The 21915-nt window shown below is 37.0% G+C and overlaps 1 protein-coding gene across 17 annotated transcripts in view; it reads left to right on the top strand.

Moving 5' to 3' along the window:
- The window catches only part of dlg1 (MAGUK family member discs large 1), a 539916-nt gene that overhangs the window by 160789 nt on the left and 357212 nt on the right, over window positions 1-21915 (top strand). The window lies entirely within an intron of this gene.

Raw genomic sequence — 21915 nt, 5'->3', positions numbered from 1 at the left:
GCAACGGTAGAACAGTGATTTATAGAAAATGGAACGAAGAAAAGGATCGCCTTAATTCTCTACTCCACCTTGAGGATTTGATTCTCTTAAGAAACTCGGTACCGTGGATGGAATATGAAAATTCGCGCAATGAAGCATTGTACGCTGAAACGTGACCATTCGTTACATTTTTCTCTCTACCCTTCTTCGTTTTTCGCTCTTTATTGCGCCGAGAAACTGACGAAAATAGGACGTAAAATAGACTGTAGTTCGATCGATTCGAGGAATTTGAATAAATGATATTCGACTCCAATTATTTGTACGAGGGAATAAAGACGGATGTGCAGACAGGATAGTAAGAATCCGTGAATAAATCATCGCATCTAGTATCACGATCAATTGTTAAGAAATATGAATTATGTTTGATACTGTATAGAACGTTAAATTTAATCGAACTACCAGTTTAATTAGTAGTGATTTTAACAATCATCTTCAAATTTATCGTGTTAGTTTGATAAAGGTAATTTTAACCTTAATAACTGTCATTTTTCTGTAGGATGCGTTAAAAAATATGCTTTTTTCATTGAAAACGGGTGATATAAAATTCTATGTGAAACGAAATGTTTTTAATTGATATTAATAAAATCCCACAATAATGAAAGAAGCATATTTTTTAACGCATCCTACGGAAAAATGAGAGTTATTAAGGTTAAAATTACCTTTATCAAACTTTTACGATATCCAATATGAATAGATATTCTATATCGTTTGCTTCTGTTCGACCGCTAACAGAGCTCTAATTAGACATTTTAACGTTCCATATTTAGCTCGATGTATTTTATAAATTAACGTTACAAAGCACCTTAAAAATATGCGATGTTAGACACTATTTTATTACTAGAATAGTTTCATATGCTAGATCCATGGAACAGCATTAGCGTTTTCATTTATCCAAAACAAAGATATACTTTAATGGTGTGATAAACCATCACCTAAATCAATTTAGCTTGTGGTACTAAAATAGATACGCTACGTGACTTATGTGCAAAATATAGCGCAGACGAATGAAAAGACTTTAACGTCGATTGAAATATTATCTTTGCCTTAATTGTTCTATATAATTTTTCTTCTAGTTCGGATTTGTTTTCAACACTCATTCTGCTTCAAAACTCTTTAAATATTTTTACTTAAGAAGATTATTTTTAGAAATTAAGTTATAATTAATTTTACGAGAAGCAACAAAAAGTCGAAAGTATTGAGTACGTTTCACCGCATCAACTACTTCGTTTTCCCCTCGTTCGAAACAAATGGGCCGTTTAACGAGCAAAGTGGCGGAACATCGAACTATCTCGACAAATATTCGCGGTCACTAAGTCTGAAAACTTTCAGGTCCATCATACGGACATTATCGTTCCTCACTGTGACGTTCTTCTCTTGGAAATAGCAAAACGAAGGGCGTACAGAAGGGGCTATGTGATTTACGTTTCCACTTCTCAACAGACCAGGACTAATGTCGTGTTTCCGAGGATATGGTGCGTGTGTCGCGCACCCCTGGCGAAGGTTCCTGGAAAATTGGCTGTAGAAGGATTGGACGATATTTCTTCTGGTCTGAATACTGAAATGGAAGCTATCCGAGTTTTCAAAGACGACCCCGAGTTGCCGTCCTCCTTCGTCTTCTCCCTTTTTCCATTCGGCACATTTATTTCACGATTTCGCGTAGTAAACTGAAGTTGAGTCCATCAATTTTCGAATCAACTCCTCTCCTTTGTTCCAAACATTCTGAAGATCTTTGTCCTTCTTCTTTCTTTTTATAACGACGTGAGATTATTTCTGGAAAAGTAACTTACTTTCCACAGATTAAACTAATTAATAGTTAGCGAGCTAAAAACCGTAGTGGCGAAAGTCAAGATTTTAAGGATTTGGATTTAGTCAGGTATTTCAACTCTTGAAAGTATCATCCTCTTAGTTACATAATTAATTAACTTATAACTTTATTCCGCGCCGCCACATGTTTTCTTGGCTTGGAAAGACATAATGAATTTTTTTGTAACAATAAGCGTGGAGCGCTATTTTATGAAAAAAGCAGCGGTCTTTACCGCTATGATTCTCAATCCTTCAATTAATTTGTCATCTCAGCTGCATTATGTTTCCTAATTTCTTTTTATCAGAGAGTACAACGTGAAGTGAAACACTTTATGCTATTTTCATCGACCTTCCATGTTTGTAATCTTCTTACCGATCGAAGGTTATTATTTCGTCAAATACATCTCTTTCGCGGAATATAAATCGACAACCATGACAAGTCGAATGCTAGAGTAATATTAATAACTGCAACGAGACATATATCCAACAAAAAGAAATATGAACGTGACGCGTTCTGTGAGCACGTCACGCAATCGCAACGACATATACAATTTCCTGGCATCGTGCTCTCCGTGTTCCTAGCTGGACCACTTCTTTAATCTTCGGAAGTGTTCCAATCCCAGAAGGACGGCAATATTGGCATTTTCAGCGTGTTATTCAATATTGATCTTTCCGATGTCGTGACGCCGATGCGGGTGCTACAAACGCTCACTTTGTCGGTCGCAGACTGTCCAGCAACATGTTTCTGAATGGACCCCAGGCTCTCTCCCTCCGTTGAAATATTTACCTAAGCAATTAACAGAGTAGCAGCGACGAAGAGAGATCGGAGCAAAGGTTCCTGGTCCTGAGAGACGGAATCGTCGATTCGCTGCGTCGTTGTAGACTTGTCGAATGCTCTGTGTCCGGAACATTCACAAATAAGATCAATCGTTGAATAGCAACCAATCTTCTGATGTTGTTCCTAGCTTTATCTTGGAAATCGGATCGTATAAAGAAAGTTTTAATCATCGTATTGAGTAAACTTTCGATTAATCTGGAATTCATTAATACGTGCAAATCCTATCGGTATTTATGTACTGGATATCCCATCATCAATTAAACGAAATTAACACTCTTATTATGGAAAATATTATTCTTTAATTGCTACTAATTTTTGCGACATATTAGCTCTGCGGGTTTATGTTTCAAGAATGACTTAACATTGTAATTATCGTTGAATAAAGTATAAAATTTGTAGCAAAGAAATTAAAGACTTCATTCACATATACTTTACCAGGAATTATTCAAATCCTACGAAAGAGCCCAGTCGTAAATCTGTAAAATTACCATCAGAAATTACGGACTAACAAGTTCGTGAAAGTCACGAACAGGCTATGTCTTAATCCTCCTCACAGGAAAACACGAAGTAAAAACATGTATTTCGATATAAATATTTAAAATAAACCTTCATAGAACTTTTCGAAGTCATAAAACCAAATAAATATCAGACTTTCGTCGCAACTTTCATCGGGAAAATTTACTCGTAACTTCTATATTTTTCAAAATATTTACCGGAAGAGATGGAAATGAAATAACCTGTATGCATATGTACAACGTTTTGCTCATTTCATTTCTTGTTATCGAAATTTCAAATATGCTTTTAAAAGTATGCTTCAATGTGCCCGCTGATCTATGATACGAATGGAAATAGAATTTTAAACGAAATTTTTCCACGGAGAGTTGCAATAATGCTAATTAAAATTTTTAATGAGTCTTAATTACGCCCCCAAATGGAATTCAATGCCATTGTCGTCGTTATCTCTGTATAAGCTCGGTCAGCACCACCCACTTCGTGTCCTCCTACGGTGTACCAAGGGTCAATTGAGATTCAGTGCTGTAGACAGCGCTGAAGAACCCTGCTCGCTGATCTAAGAGGGAATTAATTAACTATTGAGTGGCCCCTTGTATCTCATCGAGTCTGGGGGAGACAGCACAGGCTCGCTATCATTTCGCATTGTTCCGGTTAAACCCCTTCAAATTAACTGTATCGAGGTAACAACACTCGATCCATTTGGTGAGAGAAAGTAACCAGAAGGACAGCGAGTTTAGACTGACAGGCGTTTCTAACCTTTGTGCTATTACATTTCGCATTAACCTGTTTAAACGTTATTACAACACTGAACGAAATAAATATAAGAATTTAAGGAAATGTGTTATTATTGATGTGCATATTTTAGTAAAATATTATAATGAATATTATAATGTTAGAATTAGAATATTATAATGAGCTGAATTAATAACAATAAATAAGTAGTTAAACACATAGTATACCGAAGTCACCTTAATAGAATCCGTTTGCAGTATATTCTCCCGTTAACAGAAGCTGGTTCACGAGCGCTCCTATATAACAATGTCAACGAGAACTGTCTAGCTATAATGTTTTGCTGAAGCATGTAATTGCAGTGGAAGTAATATGTTGCATCTATACTTGAATCTTTAAATCATTGAAGTGCAGGTTTCCAATTAAACTGAAGTGTTTTGTCGAAAGAACCTTGTTTTCCGTTGCGGAGAAGAGAGGAGCTCCATCGACTTTAAAACGATCGCCTGCAATTTCTTAAGCCTTTGCCTCGATATAGCCCTGAAGCCACGTCAATCAAGACGTTAGAAGATAATAAGCCGCTGCGGCGCCGTTGAGAGATAATAAGCCGCCACGAATTTTAAGATGTTAAAGCTTAAGCGACTTATTCTATCTCGCAATTCTTAGCGAGTTAAATTTCCACGCTTTTCTTTAAATATCGTGAGCTGCGATAATTCAAGGCAGAGGCTTTCAGAGGAAAAGATTCTACGCCAAAGAATATTTGAGCTCGAATTATAATTTAAAAGTTCGACGTAAGAATCCCTTTTATAACATGAAATTGTAATTTAAACATCTACCAAGTAAGGAACGATGTAGTTCTCTCCTTTTCTCGAAGCCACAGCATAACGGTTTTTCTTGTTCGTGTTCCATTAACATTTTAATATTCAGCGTCTAGTATTTACAAGAAATAAGAGCATAATGCGGGCGAAACAAAAGCCACAAATTTATTACAGCATTGTTTTAACGTCGGTTTTCTAGACTCTAAGAATGTGCACGGTACAGAGGATACGATGTATCACTTAGGCGGATGTCCTGGCTTCCCTCCGTATCTTTTTCACCTTTTGTTGCCCTTTTTGTAGCGTACAAGCGAAAGAAAACTGCGGACCGAACCCTATTCGACGACTGTCTATTTCTTTGTCTCCTTCCTTTCCATTGCTTCCCTATATTTCCTTCTTATAGACCTATGTCATCGTGTTTTTTCGTGGTAACTTTAAACTACACTAAAACTCCCGCTACCGAAAGTTTGAGAAATAAAGTAAACTCCACGACAGTTCGACATTCTGACACTCTCTTTCATAGGTATTAGGACATATACGAAAAATAAGATAAATCCAAAAAATATAAAATCATGGGGAACTTATTAAAACCTTTGGTACTGTTATTTCGTTTGAAATCTTCTGTACGAATATTTGTATTACGTATAATATGAAAGTCTTATGAATTATAAATAACGCAATTAATCTTCTTCCTCGATCATATCTTTGTACGATGAATTTTCATATCCATGTTTTGTTATTTCCTACTACATTTGTATTTGAATCAATTTTATAAATAATTCCGCGCATTCAAACATTCATTTTTTTAGCAGGCTGCATTTTCTGTTGTATTCATTTAAAACTTTCTTAATGAAATCTAAATCAAACGCATCTGAGCATCAATGTACGTATAACAGTTTCTTCATTATTTTTCTGCAACTCTTTTAAATAAATTTTACAATTTTCTATTTTGTATATCCTGGAGCGTCGTTTTAAATGAATAATAATTATGACCGATTAATCATATTCTTAATAATCTGAGACAATTATATTTTGTATTTACGCACAACTTGTATATACTTCCTATAATTGTTCAGTATATAACAAGAAACGATATGTAATTTAGTGTTTCATTTACATTCACGTAGCGCGAAATTGTCTCTATTATTGTAATCTATTGTGTATTGAACGCAACGTTTATTTTCATTGAAACGAATGAGTGAATAAATATAGGATTATTTTCAATTTGATTTGGAGATGTTTTAATTAGAATTAGTGTTTGAGTACAATGTGTAGAACGTATCACGCTACCAAATGTCTAGAATGTATTTTCTATAGAATATTGCCCCGTTCGATAACTTTCTCCAATCACGATGGAGCACAAAATCGTGGTTGCTCATCGATTCTCCCGTGCGATATCATAAGGGTCAGTTTGCTAGATTATGTTATAACTCGAGGGTTGTATGGCAAACTTCGTGTGTTTAGAAAGGATCAATGAACATAAGCATTATCTTACTACAATGAATAGCCTTGTATACAGACCTAACGAAACTTAGGTAATATCCATCAGCGATTTACAAATATATTCTTCTCTTCCTTGTTCCTTACGATTGTTAGATATACTACAAACCCATTGGGAAGAATAATCAACTTCACCAGTGTTTTGGCTCGTTTAAAATTATATAAAATATACATAAATCTTATTTTCCATTCATCACGACTTGCACAGTACACAGACAAACCGTAGGTACAGCATTGCGAAATAAATCAAAACCGAAGGGCAGAACGAAGGGACAGGCAATCGAGCATTGAGCGTAATTAATTGGCTGTGCGTCGAGCCCTGTTCCAGGATGATATAAGAGTTAATCCTACGGAGTGCAGTCGATATCCAGCCATCAGTCTGGCAGATTGCGTCGCTCGCTATCTCAGCCTCGTTAACGAGCTTCGATTCGTGTAATACGACGCGTTGTTCTCCTTTCGTGCTTTAGCTTAACTAGCTTTCAGGCCGCTGTGCGTGTAATCGTAAATAAAGTTCGATTATTTATGCGTGTTAATTGCCAGATGTTAGCTCTATTAGACAATCTCGTAAGTTATTTACTCACGAATCGCAATGAAACTCGAAGGGTCGTATATTATTCTATAATTTGATTCGATTGTGTATATTTTGTTTCGTCGATGATCTGCAGATATCTGGAGAGATATTTGGACGATTTCGGAATACTTGTCTGGAATATAAATATTGGAAATTAGATATCACGCTGAAGCGCGTATCTTGGGATTTATGATCTCGGAATCTTCAAACCTCGCGTACTATGGTTGTAGAATCTTGAGACTTTGAGTGTTGTGATACTGGAAATCTTGAGTGCTATGATTTTGAAGCCTTGGGATCTGGAATGCCATAACTCCAGGATCATAGAGCCTAGAGTGCTATGATATTCGAATTTTAGAATGATTATTATGTGACCTTGATATTTTAAACGTTACAATTTTAAATTTTTTTAAATTGAAGATCTCTATATCTTGATCTCGAGGTCTTAGGATTTCAGAACTATAATCCTGGTCTCTTAAGACTCACCTTGGATTACCACAGGATCACGAGACCTCGACCGCCATAATGTCTGAGTGGAGGTAGCTCGAAGACCGCATATAAGGTGATTCAGCCCCTATTCATTTTCTCGACCATTCTCTCGACACATTGGGTAATCCCAATCGATAGAAAGCAAATAACGTAGTTTGGTTTAGGTAAAAGCTTCGTTCCTTCACCGTATTATCAAATCATCATTTTCGTTAGATGGGTCGAGTAATATGAATAAAGTGGTTCTGTTTGTATCTTGGCTATTATAACAAGCGATTAAAATGTTGAAGAGGTAGATAATTTGATGGCGCCGGGAGTAATGATGAGCCTAAAGAGATTTCATTACAGGTCTTTAAAACTTTAAGTCTTCACAGCTTCTTAAAGTCATTTGTCATCGAAAATTCATGTTAGTTCACTACTATAATAAAACTCTACAAATTAGGAAAATGTTTTTCGCTAAAACGAGTTCTCTGTTCTGTTAAATAAACCACATCGTAAACATTTCAAACACGTTAATGATAAAAACTGTACGAACACGCTCACTGTGCAAATAGTCGAAAGAAAAACTATCGCTTTCTTCCCTTGAATGTTAGCGAGGCGTGTAGGCGCTTTTTCGCTTCTGCGATAGTCTGCGAATATCAGCGTGAGCCTGACGCGCTTCATTACTTAGCAAATGCAGGGTTCCCGGTATTTCCAAGTCAGTAACGAACAGCGTTTCTATCCGGAGAGGAAAAAGGAAGAAAATTCGAAATGTGAGATCCGAAAAAAGCGGCGCGGTGTCAGGTTTGCGCGTGACAAATATTGCACACTACTGCGTAGACATCGCTCGTGAGAGCAGACACGCGTGTTCGCGCGTACCCAGGATGATACCATTAATAAATGTAATGAATTTTACCTTCCTCACCGAGCAAGCCTGGCGATTTTATTACCCGGAGTGTTTCGCCCAGCGTTCCAGGTCACCGGAAGTGACGATAAATAATGCAACTCGGCAACGGGGCGACATTCTGGTGCGTGCCGCCGCGAATCGTAAAGAGATACCTGGTGTAATGGAGAAAAATGGTCGCATTTTGCCTGGAAAAGCCGTTGAAGGAAAGGAACCTACTCTCGCGTTGTTACCATCTCGAGAGCAATTTCAACTTCAAGATGTGCCGTTTTGTCGACATTTTAAAAAGAACGATATGTCGTTCTTGAGAGGAACAATATTAAATATGCATGCTATTACGTGTACGTATGATCGAAAGTAAATCGAATATTTCTTCTACATACATACCTTATATGATATACCTGACAATAGTTATATGTAAAGGAATCTACCAGCAAGGTATATTTATTAATACGATATATGGTTTATTGGTTCTACAATGTGGATTTGTATTTTTACTACCATGTCATCTAAAAGATTCTATAGATTTTTTGTATAAATTGAATGGGCAGTAGTTCAACTATAGACAGAATGGATTCTGTTGGAGAAGCGTACCTGGATGTATGGTTCTATTGTGTTTTGCAGTTTCCGAAAGTTCCAAGACCTATCCAGATTTGCCGGATGTTTAAATTTCTTTCTTTACGTTCGACAGCGCTCTTTCGCCTGACAAATCTCAACGAACGCTTTCTATAATAGTGAAAAGTTTGAAAGAGAAATGTTCAAATGGCGCTTTTTGCAGCCTTTCTATAAAACAACGTAGAAACGTGTAAAGTATAATTTCCAAGATGTCAATAGCCTCTCAACTCCGATTCCGCTTCGAATCGAAAAACATGAAACTCGATTCGGACAACAAACGTACGTCGTACGAACTAGAAGTGCGAAAAGGAAAGAAGTAAAAGTGTTAGTAAGGAACGAGAAAAGTGGTAGCGCTCGAGTAACGACACAGGCATTGTAACCGTATGAATTTATCGTTGCGAGCAGGCTGAACGCGCTCAAGCGGCACTTCTTTATCCGTAGGAATCTTGGCCGTGAATCAAATCCCTGATTTACGGTCGGTACACGTGTATATCAATTCCACAACGAGCCGATTATCGGCCTGGCAGAAACGGTCGTGAAGTCGGTCGTTGCTTTTTCGTTGAATTCCTGCCAGCGATACACTATCCAGTACCAAAGAGGAACATCGTGCTTTTCTCTTCCCTTTTACCCCGTATCGGATTCACTTCCGCTTGCTGCGACTTCACCAGCCCAGCTTTCCGCGCTTCTTCCGCGCGGCTGATACTTCCGCGGATCTGCAACCGATAAGATATTTCGCGTGGAAGATGGATATTCGCGTTCCTCTTGATACTCGATATTCGAATTTGAAAATTTTTAAAAGTTCTCCCCGACCTCTTCTTCCGTTTCGTTTCATGTCTTTGGTGACCGAAATTCTTTGCGGCGAACGACGAGAGGCGCACAGGAGCGGAATTGCGTTTCTCCTCTATTAACGTACTATCGTGTTATCGATTTTTCAATCGCGCGTTTTGTTCCACGGTATTTTCGCGGGTTCCATCCGTGGGACTCCTCAGCCGCATTGTTCGCGTTTCACGCGAACGCTCGAGATTGATAAGACACGGGAGACACGTTCGTCGTATTTTCGGATTTTACCTTGTTCCCTTGCTAGAAGATGGGAAAAATTCTTCGAGTAACTCGGAATCCCTTTTCCTGTACGCTCGAGCATCTTATCTCGGTAGACTGAACGGAATGTGTTTTAAATAGAATACGGAGATTGAAATCTAAAGAGTCGCGCTGTTCGCCGCGGAACGAGGAAATGGAGAATAAATAGGGGAAATGTTGGGATTAAGATCGAAGTAGGTTGCAATTCGAGTATTTGCATAGATTTTGCACATAAGAAGTGGAACGTAAGCAGAAACTTTATCTGGATAATGTTTTCAGTACGATAATCATTTTTATGGCCGTTACCCTTTTTATTATCCTAATCCTCTTTTTATTGTCCTATTAGTTTTCTTTATTGCGGGAATTTCGTCTTCTGCTGTTGCACTTGCCTTCTTTATTGCTCGAATTTCTATCTTTGCTATCTTTGCGTTACGTTCTTTTTACAGTTACAACTTCTTTTCTTTAATTATTATGGTGCATTTATTACATTGCTCGTTTCGTTAGTAGAATTCCTGTTTTGATTTGGATACCATAGCTAGCATTCCTTCTCTTTCATAAATAGTAGAATTTTGTATTATATAGTATATAATCTTATAATACTAGATTATCACGGAATTTCTTATGAAGGAATTGTTTCCGTAAATGTTGAATGCTATTTAAGTCTTTAATTTCATCGTGACAGAGAGTACTATAGAAATGAATTGATAAATTATTCTTCTTCATTGTTCCAAAGTGGATACGGTCCACGGAAGTAGATGAAAGCAAAGATCAAGAAAGAAAGCAAAATCGCTGAAATGTCCATAAGGGTCATTTGTAACGATTGATTTCAAGAAAGAGGCCAGTATTGACCATTGACTTCAAAGTGGACCTCTATCCACACCAGATACTTGGCCAATGGATAATTTTCCCATCGTAGAGCAATTTCCGCTCGCAATTATAAAAAACGAAAGCACATCAATTGCATTAGAACCAGCCGAGAAAAGTGCACTTTGCCCATTCCTTCGTGAATCTCCTCTGTAATAGCATTTGATCACTGACAAATTTTTTATTTTCTGTTTTTATAAAGAACATTTGTTATCAACAGAAGACCGTGACAACGATAGAATAATAAGTTATTTAATTCGAAACTTATAAATAGATTGCTGTTGCACGTGTATTTTAATCTAGCCGCTGAATTTAAAAGAATTTGTAGCCCTGTCCTTAGTAGTAATTGCATTAACAGTAGCAGCAAAAAGTATTTGCATAGCATTTTATTTATTATATAACATTATAAATACGTATATATGTAAGACGTGTAAAAAATGGCGTATATCTTAATAGCTTTAATACTTTATAATATTTCCTGTTTTCGACTTAATTCTACATGAAAGCGTTTTAATAATCGCACCACAATTACAATATGGTACCACATATCACGATTACGGTGTATCTTAAATTAATGCATCGCATCTTTCCGGTTGTGCAACGAATGAGTTGTCACGTAACCCAGCGGAATTTTAGTTTATTCTACAAGTTATTTCTAGATTACGCGGGACGATAAGAGAAAGGTGTACATAGCCACGAAACGTCCTGATAATAAAGCGTATTATATTAGACAAGTTCTACAGGAACTCATCCAAAGTGTTATTCTAAGCAGACTAGGGGGAAACTATAACCAGAAGGTGTAAAGATAACACTACTAGGAGGGTTTAACTGATGTTACGTATTACATTTTCGAATACAATGTACGAATGAGAGATAAGAAACGAAACTGAAAGAAACAATTGCATCTTGAAAACGTTCCAATTATATTATACAAGATCTCTAAATTTCCACGTGAAAATATGCCTATTTGATTCTGATATTAATAAGTAGGTAAAATTTGTAAATTTAAATGCATGAAATTTTGCTTTAAGGGACTTATTTATAATTACGAAACTATTTGCAGAGTTAATTTCTTGAGTCTTCGAATAAAGTATAATAAAGCTAAATTAAAAATAACTTAATTAAAAATTAATTAAATACAGTAAAATTTCTTCAGGTGGACGAAAATAGCGACAAGTCTCTCAAAAAGATTTGAAAAGTGGTATGAAAATTGGTAGCATGTTGTTTGTAATTCGTAGGTTATATAGTCCCTGCTTTAATGTAAAGAGTTTGTTTTAAAGCGTTGCAGAAATTACTCGCGAAAAGAATACCGCCGGCATCACCACTGTGCTACTAAATATAATTAATTACACGTCGACTTTATTAATGACGTGCTATGTGTAAACTTTTTTAATCGCAATATTTTTTTAATCAGCAGAACTTTCTTAACGATCAGTAATCGTTCCTTACTAGCGACGTAGTTTCGGACTTTGCCACTTACTCGCAATCTTGATTCATTAAAAATTTTATTATTGAGTAGTTTTCGCGTGTAGTTTAATATAGATAACTGGTTCAAATTAACCATGTTATGAAAATTATTTATTAATAAATTATTAGATGTACGTTAAAGCGCGTGTAAAGGTTATACTACAATGTATTTGGTCACATAGCATGTTCATGATTACTGTCGTTATTTACACGAATTACATTAGTTATCTGACTACATACAGACTCTAACTACTTGTATTCACTTCCAGGAATAAACGTTACATTGTCGGTTGTCACACTGAGCACACATAACTTTCCGCGCGTGGGAGTTAAGTCAAATATCAAGACGTGCGCGGTCTGATCAAGATCGTACTTATTCCACTGACTTCGTTACTCGTGCAAATTTAACGTCTACGTTCCCTTCGTCGCAATCTTTCGTTCCATTCTAAATCTAATATTAACAAACTTACCTGCAAATATTTAAAAAACAAATATTTCAAATTTGTAAAACTAAATTATCTAGTTTCATTCAATGAAATTTGCGTAGGACTCTGTATAACTTTCCTGTCAAATCAATCATCGTAGAGGCAATCCATGCACGCTATTAGATATTTTGGCCCGTTCGAAATTTCAGATAGCTGGTAATAGGATAACCGGGTATTCCCTGTAGGCAAAGTCAGATAAGCAGGTTTCCAACAATGCATTTATGCCAGAGTTCCACAGCTAGAGTTATTATTACGCATAATCTAGATTTTCGACTGCTTTCTCAAATTACTCTCTTTCTAACGCAACTTCTCTCGATATTATACTCAAGTATTACTTTCGATAATGTTATCCAGTCCAACACGGTTACTCAAGAACTGAAAAATTTCACGGATATTCAACGATATCATTACATTCAATGATACCAATTTCACATTCGCAGTTACTGGACCAGACTCGAACCAGTCGTAACTCTCATCGTAATCAAATACCTCATTCGTGTCAAGAGTTGCGGATCTCTCGAAGGAGATCCGCCATGAAGTAAACGTGACGGGAAAATGAAAGTATATCTGCAGGATAAAACTACGAATCCAGACAGCGTTAACCAGCTGTTGAACGGCGAGGAAAGGCAAAAAACTTGCAACGGTCGTATCTTTTCGCCGTCGGATTAAAAAGCAACGAGAACACGTTTAAAACAGCGCGGCCGTAGGGAACAGCAACGGCCAGGATGAGGTACGATTAAAGAGCCGAGGCTCGTTTGAAGAGGCGCAGTTTTCAGTTGCTCGTTAACGTGGTCCGTTCGCGAGATTCTTCTGGCACCGAGATACGGACAGGTTGAAAGGTAGAGAACGAATGGAAGGAGAAAAAAGAACTCGTAGCCGAATTGCTTTTCGCGATACTCAACTCGGAGATCGAGGCAAGACTAGTGCGCCGAAGACAAACGATGGAAAACGTAGGAGAGGAAGGTCGAGCATGTAAATGTGTAAGCACGTTTCCCGTGTGCAAATGCCTTCGGGAGCGTTATGAATGGTTGAACGAGCGTGTTTCTGCTCGCAGTATAAAAATAGCGGCGAGTGCAGGTCCGCTGAAGCCTTCGCCATTAGCTGAACGAGATGTTATGGTCATTTTATCTCTTAGCCGCGAGGAATGCGGTACCGATATTGAGGCTTCTAGGAATGCGCTTCCGCCAGATGCCGGTCTACTTCTTTCTTCCCCTTTTTAACGATGATGCTGCGTACCTGATTAATTTAATGCTGAGAACGATACGCGTGGAAGTTCTCTTTTACGAGATGTGGATGCGGTACTACAAACCATAAACTATCTATGCTAGTGGCCTCTTAATAGTAATTAATAATAATTTTAGAAAATCTTCCCACGCGAGTTATATTTCTATTTTAGTACGTGTGAAACGAAATTTTGTACATCCTTTTTATAGTATTACCACACAAAGAAAGACAAGAGAGGAACTTATTGTAGAAGATACTAAAACCAGAATTGTAGATAATACGAAATGAGTTTATCGAAAAACTATTTGACAAAATGTGTGGAAGAACTCGTGTAAATTAATCAGTATCTTTTTACTTCTAAAATTATAATAAATATTGTATAATATTATATAATATTATATTATAATTCCCTAATATAATTTTTATTCAACTGTCCTGGGGTACAACTTAATGCAATTGAGTCTCTTTAAAGCTTAAGGACAGTTCGGAAAAAACTAGGGATAGGCGCATATACTTGGTAAAAGAAATGCATGTTTACTTAATGAAGTTCTACTACAGACTGATGATAGAAACGATATTTGAAGCTCGGCAAGTTGCCCGGGCTAGATACTCGAAATTCCTTACTTGGCATTTTCTCGGGATGCAGGAGGTGGAGCAAAAAAGTAATTGGTGAGTGCACGTTTTAAAGGAGAAAGCCCGTATATACCGGTCACGTCAGAGTAGCCACAGTCCCTGAGGTAACCGCGTGCGACACTCGCAAGCAATAAAATAAAGTAGACAGAGTTTAAGGAAAGGAAGAAAGTATGTTAATATCAAAAAATTCCGCGTCATTGGGTTGTCATTAGTTATAAACAGCTGTTGTTTCCTTAAACTACCCTTAAAAACTCGAAAATTTTACAATCGTCTTGTTGCACTGCAACAATAATTATAATAAAGGTAATAATTTCGTAGTAAATCCTTCTTAAAGAGTAAATGCAGATCTAAACTAACATCACATATCTTTATATTCATCTACGAAAACAAAACATTTCCGTTTAGTTAATGGTTCAAAACTTTCGCACAGTACTGTATATTGAAGAAATCCAGTGAAACTTCGTCCCTCTTAATATGAACGTATTAACGTCATTACGACGGTAATATTCTAGCGGAGAGAAGTATTTTAATACGAATAAACAGACAACTAGTGGCGCGAGCAGGGCAACGACCGCGTATAACCGTCATCGATCCGCAGCAATTATTGGCGATGCAAAAAAAGGGGAACTTTACGCTTGACAATAAAACAAAGAGCAACGGCACGAACAACGACTAAAAAGGCAGGGTTGAAAGGAGTCGAAGTTCAAGCGAGCGAGTCGCAGCTCGTATATTGGAGAAAATAAAGAAGAAAAAGCAATTGAGAGCTGAGCATGTCTAATTCGTTTAAAGAAATCTAAAGGAGTATACGGTAGCCACTATAACATGTAGTGTTTGAGTCGATGCTCCATATAAAACTTTATGCTTATTAAATGTATACTTCTGTTTGAAAGACTTATCGTTTTAAGATGTAAGAGGCATACATAAAGTATTATTTCTATCTTCTATTAGCTTCTTCAATTTATCAACGAGTACAAGTTAATATCTACATGAAACCAAAATAGCCAAGCATGATCGAAAAAGGTGTTCGCCTTGTTTTAAAACTCGAACTTGAATATACATATGTACCTTATGTGCACTTTAATTTCCTTTATTCTTTTTTTATAATTTTGGTACTTGACTCTTATATGGAAGTTTGAAACGGGGGATCATTTTTGTATATTTTTTTTTTGTTTATTTGTGAGAACGAACTTCACAGTAAACGAAAAATGCAACAAACTAAGTAAGCATTCTATTTCATTCAGAGAGTTAACTTAAAAATTGAGATAAAAATGTCAGCAAGTCATCGTCGATGCTGTACTTATGCATCGCGGCATGAAAGTATTTCCTTGGGGTTGAAAGCGAAAAACTATCGTAGCGTACTATCGTAGCACCTCTCTGGGTTAGATTCCCCAGAACGTTTAATTTCACGAGCACTTTTCTAAGAAAAAATTTCACGGTCCCTGGAGTCCGGCTCTTCTGTGAACGATCAAGAAGCTTCTCGGAGCTGACTTCTGAATTATTTACGACCGAAGATGGCGTGGTCGCGTCCCGCATTGGTCAAACATTCATAAAACGGTGTACACGTTTTTTTAACGCATTTCCTCTTTCAAAGTTTACAAAGTACACGAAACCTCGCGCGACATTTTCCCACCTCGCCACCTGTCTTTTCATTAGCGGACGTGTTGGCGACATTACAGTGTGAAGGTTGATGAAACTTTAAACAATCACTGGAAATGGGGACAAAACTTTTAAAAGAAAGCTGTAATAGCGTTGCTCAGAAAAATGGTCTCCCTTGGTGATGGTACATTGAGATCTAGCCAACGGAAGCCATATAGGTACTGAAAAAGTCGTGAAAAGATGGCCAGATTGAAAGAATTGAACATTGAATGAAATTTAAACATAAAAAGAAGGAATTGGTAAGTGTGATGTGAAAGAAAATAATACCATTAATGATGCGAAATTCTGTCGTATTTGTTCGTTCCTCTTACCGTCTCTACTGAGACTCGTGGCATATAGCCAGCAAAGACAACCGGAGCTTGTCTGTTGAATCGAAATAACCTGAGCTTGTTGAACATTAATTATAGTCCCGGAGGAATGCTCTTATTTCAGTTCCTTCAGTTTGAAACTCTTTGTAACTTTATGCGAGATTTTATACGTATACCATCTACGCGTGTACCAATACATGGAATGGAATCGTCATGAAACAGGTGTAAATGAAAAAGTAAAGACTTAATCATTTTTCCAACTTCTCGGCGTTGATAGGTGGTTCGTCGATAAATATCTTCGTGATAAATGTTACTTCCTGCTATTTATCGTTACAAATGGCAAAGGAAAAGCTGGAATGGCAGAATGATCCACAACAGAACAGAATTATGAGACTGGCCGCGTTTCCGTAAAAGTGTTGTCTCGGTGATCTCGGTGATATGAAAATGAATGTGGAATTTACGTAGGCGAGACGAGAATCTGATGGCAGGAGAATACTGCAGCACAGGCTAGGACGAAAAATGCGCGCAATAAAGTAGGAGAGTGAACAAATATTGCGGCGGCGAAGAAACGCAAGTCCGCCATGAGAAATCTGTTACTCGTTATTCATGATATATGAAATTCATAAAAAGCGTAATAATTGCGTAAACGCTTTTATGAAACAATTTTCAGCGGTTTAAATTTCTTCAGTGAGATTCAGTGAAACGTCGGAGAACCGCGTTGCTTAATCCGTCATTTGTGAGGAAATTTAAATATGCAAAAATGTACGGAATATACCCATAGAATATTCAAAGTATAATACTCGTAATGTTTGATAAGCGAAGCAAATATTTTCTTAGATTTCATACTTTCAGTTATGCTGGTATGAATTTGCGTTGAAATTCACTCCAGTATAGTTATTATATAATTATTCTTTGAAACTCATTTATCGATAGTAACTAACTTTCCTATGAATTTAGAAAAATTCGCTAGGAATCGAGATGATAGCCCGTGAATTTACTGTACATTTACGGGGACTTCTCCATCTACTACGTCTTTCTAGCAATATGAAAATGGATGCGCATATTTTTCTCGGGAATGAAAAAGGGCGACGTAACAGGGTGAGGTGACAGACACAGAAATAGAGAATAAGACAGGTAACGTGTATAGGAACGAATATAATAGAGTGCAACGGAAGACAAACGAAGAGCAATTACGTTAGGAGGAAGGCAAAAGAATAAAAAGAAAAAAAAAACGATCGTCCAGTAATCTTAATAATGTTTTCAACTAATCCATTTCGCTGTTTCCTAATTCCTACTCGTGTCGAGAATTCAGTTCAGCAGACTTCTTATCTTGAATTATTTGTCCCATACATCGCTGTCTTTATTTGTTCGTATTCGAGTTAAATCCCATTTTATGGCAACTCATTAATAATAAATTATTAAACGGAAGAGTTAATCGAAACTTTTTATTATTCGTAGCCTGATCACATGTAGATTCATACTGGAAGCCTGGTAAATTGTAAGAGTCGCGTTCCGCTCGTCTAATCTACAAAGCTTTATTCTACTTGTTCGATTTTTCTACTAGTTCCTATTCTTCCTGTTCATTCGTACAAGGTTATGTTCACGAAGGCTGTGTACTACATACGCATGATTCTACTTTTATAAAAACAAACGTACCGCTTCTCTGCACTTGCGTGATTTATTATTACACACGTCTTATCCAAAGGACGATATATACATATATGTACATATATGTACTTATCCGATGACATTCGGGAATTTATTACTATCTAGATCGAACAGCGTCCTGTTTTAATTGCAGAAGCTCCAACACCAACGTGTTTATTCAGCGACCATTTATTTTGTCCTGTAGAATCGCGTATAGTAAACCAGCGCTGTCGAAACGCGCGCGAACGCTTACATGATTTAAAATGACGTTTATTGACTCATACATTATGTCGGTGATTTCATCGAAGTTATTTCCTGTCAGGGTAGATCGAGCAGAAATGCCTTGAAGGTGAAGAATGCTTTGGAACTTTTCGTGACGAAGAAACGTCTTGCGTTGACGATAAAAAGGATTAAGATCAAGTTCGGCCGAGTCACGGTGGAACATCATATGTTAACTGACTGTTATCGTGTCATTCCACAAATTTATCGTAGCCACTAACCCGGCTGGCTCCTATTCGATAAATATCTATTAATACGTGTGCACGGACGAAAGGGTGGCTAAAGAACATGAATGCGAATATATATGTAGATCGGGTAATGTAGCTTGTCAAAGGTACACCTGTGTGTCTTTACAAATCGCGCCCATTTTATGTTAATCCCCGGTCCCCGTTCTTTGCAGGGGCCACGCGTGAATACGCTGGCATCGAAATATTAGTCAGAATTTTCCAACTGGGGATGAAAAAATGCGCGCGATATTTCATTTTTTGCGAACCATGTCCTTATATTATGCCGAGAATTACGTCGAGATGAGAATTTTGAGCAAGTGCAAAACGAATCTCATGAAACGCACGAAGTTACGATTAAAGTTACACGTTTTTAATTTCATTTTATTGTTCAACCCTCCGAGGGTTTACTTTTAATCGCCTCCTCTCTTTGCTTCTTGCGTAGTTGCATTAATAATTCAACTCTGTACTTATGGTGTATATTTTTATGAATAAGTAGAATGTTTAAGGACTGTCTACGTTAAACGGGTTCATGGTATTCGTTTGAAACAAGAATTGGAAATGTCTTCGCGAGAATTAAATCCCTCGATAAAAGAAGAAAGTCTCCGTAAATGGAGATTTAAAAGAGATTTCCATTTGCAGCAGCTCGGTAAACTGCAGCAATCGTTATCTAATCGCGTATCCGTAAAGAAGAATCTTTCACGCTCGCCACTAATTACCCTGTAATTAGAGCTTCTTTTGACGAGAAGTGATCAACTGGAAAGCTTCCACTAATAAGTCCTTACTCGACTGACTTTAATTCACCTTTTTCGAGATTCACATCGTTTCATTTCCACTTCAATAGCTTGTTGTTTCCGCGAAGGAATTGCACTGGTATCATTTTATTCAATAATTTCAATGTTGTTTCAACTTAAACGCATAGTTTCTGTTTCCACATTATATTTCATTCCTGTCTTGTTAAAACGTTTCTTCTCATTTGCATCGTTTTCAGATGATTTGATGAACAATTTTTATCCACCTATAAAAACAATTTTCAGCAAAGACAAACTGTACAAAACGCGTAAACAAAATATATTAAAAATATAATGTACAAAGTTTTTCGTATCCCCAAATTGAATAATATATTTGCAATTCACGCTAATATAAAATTCGCGGCGAGCATAAATCGCGTAAATTACACAAAGCATTCTTCGCAAACCGCACTTCGCGCGTCGTTAGCAGTCATAATACAATAAAAATGTGACAAAAGAACGAAACGGAACGCGATACCGGCACAATGCTTGAACCGATTCTCATCGGGTAATCGAGCAATATTCGAACCGTTTCACGTGTTTCCCTGAAAGAAACAGATAATTCGTGATTGGAAAAGTGATAAAGTAACGATTTATCGATTTGCCAACTAGAAGCGGCTATGAATATTCAGAAGCTAGACAGACGGGGGAAGGAAAAAAAAGGGACTTTACGATCAAAGATAGGAAAATGCAGAGTGTCCGCGGCGGTAGTCTTATCTTTCGCACAGTATTTTCGATCGATGTGCAGCAGATATTCCTGGAATTTTCTCATTTTCATTCCCTTCTATCTGTCCGCTCCATTTCACAGCTACTCGCTTTCAAAAAAAATGCAAGTGGAAGCCCTCATAAAAATTTCCAAAACTAAGTTGGCTGGTGTCCCGTGTAAAACTTTTCCGGTAGAAAAGCTCGTCTCCATATAAATCCTACCATAAAATTTTTTACCACCCGCACAAATACGTTTGTCGATAATCTCTATCGGAGATATAACATTCCCCAGTTAGAGTTTGTTCGAATTAAACCTTTCAATTGGAGAAAATAAGGCATTAAGTCGTGCGACGATTTTTCGAAACGTGGTTTAACGACGTTTCTCGATACCTCGACTAGAGTTCGATCGCTTGCGTTTCATCGGCAATTTGTACAGTTGTGTATCTTCGCTTCGCCTCCGTACGTGTCAGGACGAATATCGATCCCTCCCTTCTTTTTTTACATCCTCTTTCAGCGCAGCAAATGCATCGCGCATGTAAATATCTGCGTGTAACGCTACCGCGAATATTTAACAATACGGATACTGGTTATTTCTTCGTTATGCTCGGCATCCGCGCGCGCATACATAGTACCGCTTTCGCTCTGCTGGAAACAATAAATTTACAAATTGTAATGAACATCGGCTAGCAAATAATCCTTGGATATTCGAGCAGTATTCTCAGAATTTGCCAATGCGTCGCTATTGTCCGAACTATTTGGACTGCCTTGTATAATTGGACTAATATTATTAGCGAAATTTTATAAATCAGAAGATACAAATTATCAATGGTTATAAAGATTTTTGCAGAACACTAACAAGTTTGGTAATGAAATACGTGAAGTTCTACAGTTAGAAAAAAGAACTGAGGATAAAAGACGATGTTGTATCTAATATATTTTTACGCGCGTAAATGTAGTAATTATAGATGATTATGTTCTGACAGACACATCGTGCAACCATGTATTTGCCATTTTCAGTTACGACCTATTGCCTGCAACTAATGGCAATGACGTCAAACGCGTGCTGCAACACGTAACCCACATGTCAGTTATGAAGTTGGCCTGCCCTTCAATTGCGCGTATATGATTATTGGTGCGTGACTATGTTCATAATATAGCTAAGTTGCGAACGGTACAGACCGAAATATGTGCTAAATTTTCATAATTTGATCATATAAATATGGTCCCTCTATCGGTCACGTCTCCGTCACTTTTGTAACGTTTCTCTAATGCTTGCTTCCGGAACTTTATATTATAGAAACTAAGACTTTCACAAATCGTATTCAAATATTAAATATTAATAGCAATATGATTTATTAATCTAAATTTAAACGGTTTAAAAAATATTCTCCAAGACGTCCACAGATCGTACCATTAAATTATTAAATATAATAGAGAAATAGAAATATATAATAGAGAATTGTATATTAATGCCTATAAATTTTAACGTTTCGAAAACCATATTTCTCGAAGACTATTAAAATATTAATAGAGAATTATATTTTATTTGTTTGAATTTAAACGTTTAAAAAAATGTATTTCTCTTTTCCAGAGCAAAAGTTGTCTGAAAATATCAACCAAAACGATTAAACGTTAAATAATAAATAAGCGAAGATATTCGCTGTCTAATGTAATCATGTATGTACAGAATCCTTGTAGATGGGAAAATCGTTCGATAACGAATATGACATGCCAGCAATAAATTGCTGACTGCTGATCCGAATTTTTGA

The sequence above is a fragment of the Bombus flavifrons genome, chromosome 11 (genome assembly GCF_040668555.2).
Source record: "Bombus flavifrons isolate JBK064 chromosome 11, iyBomFlav1_principal, whole genome shotgun sequence".
NCBI classification, from domain to species: Eukaryota; Metazoa; Arthropoda; class Insecta; order Hymenoptera; family Apidae; genus Bombus; species Bombus flavifrons.
The sequence above is the reverse complement of the archived record's forward strand: the minus strand, read 5'-3'. Positions and strand labels throughout refer to the sequence as shown.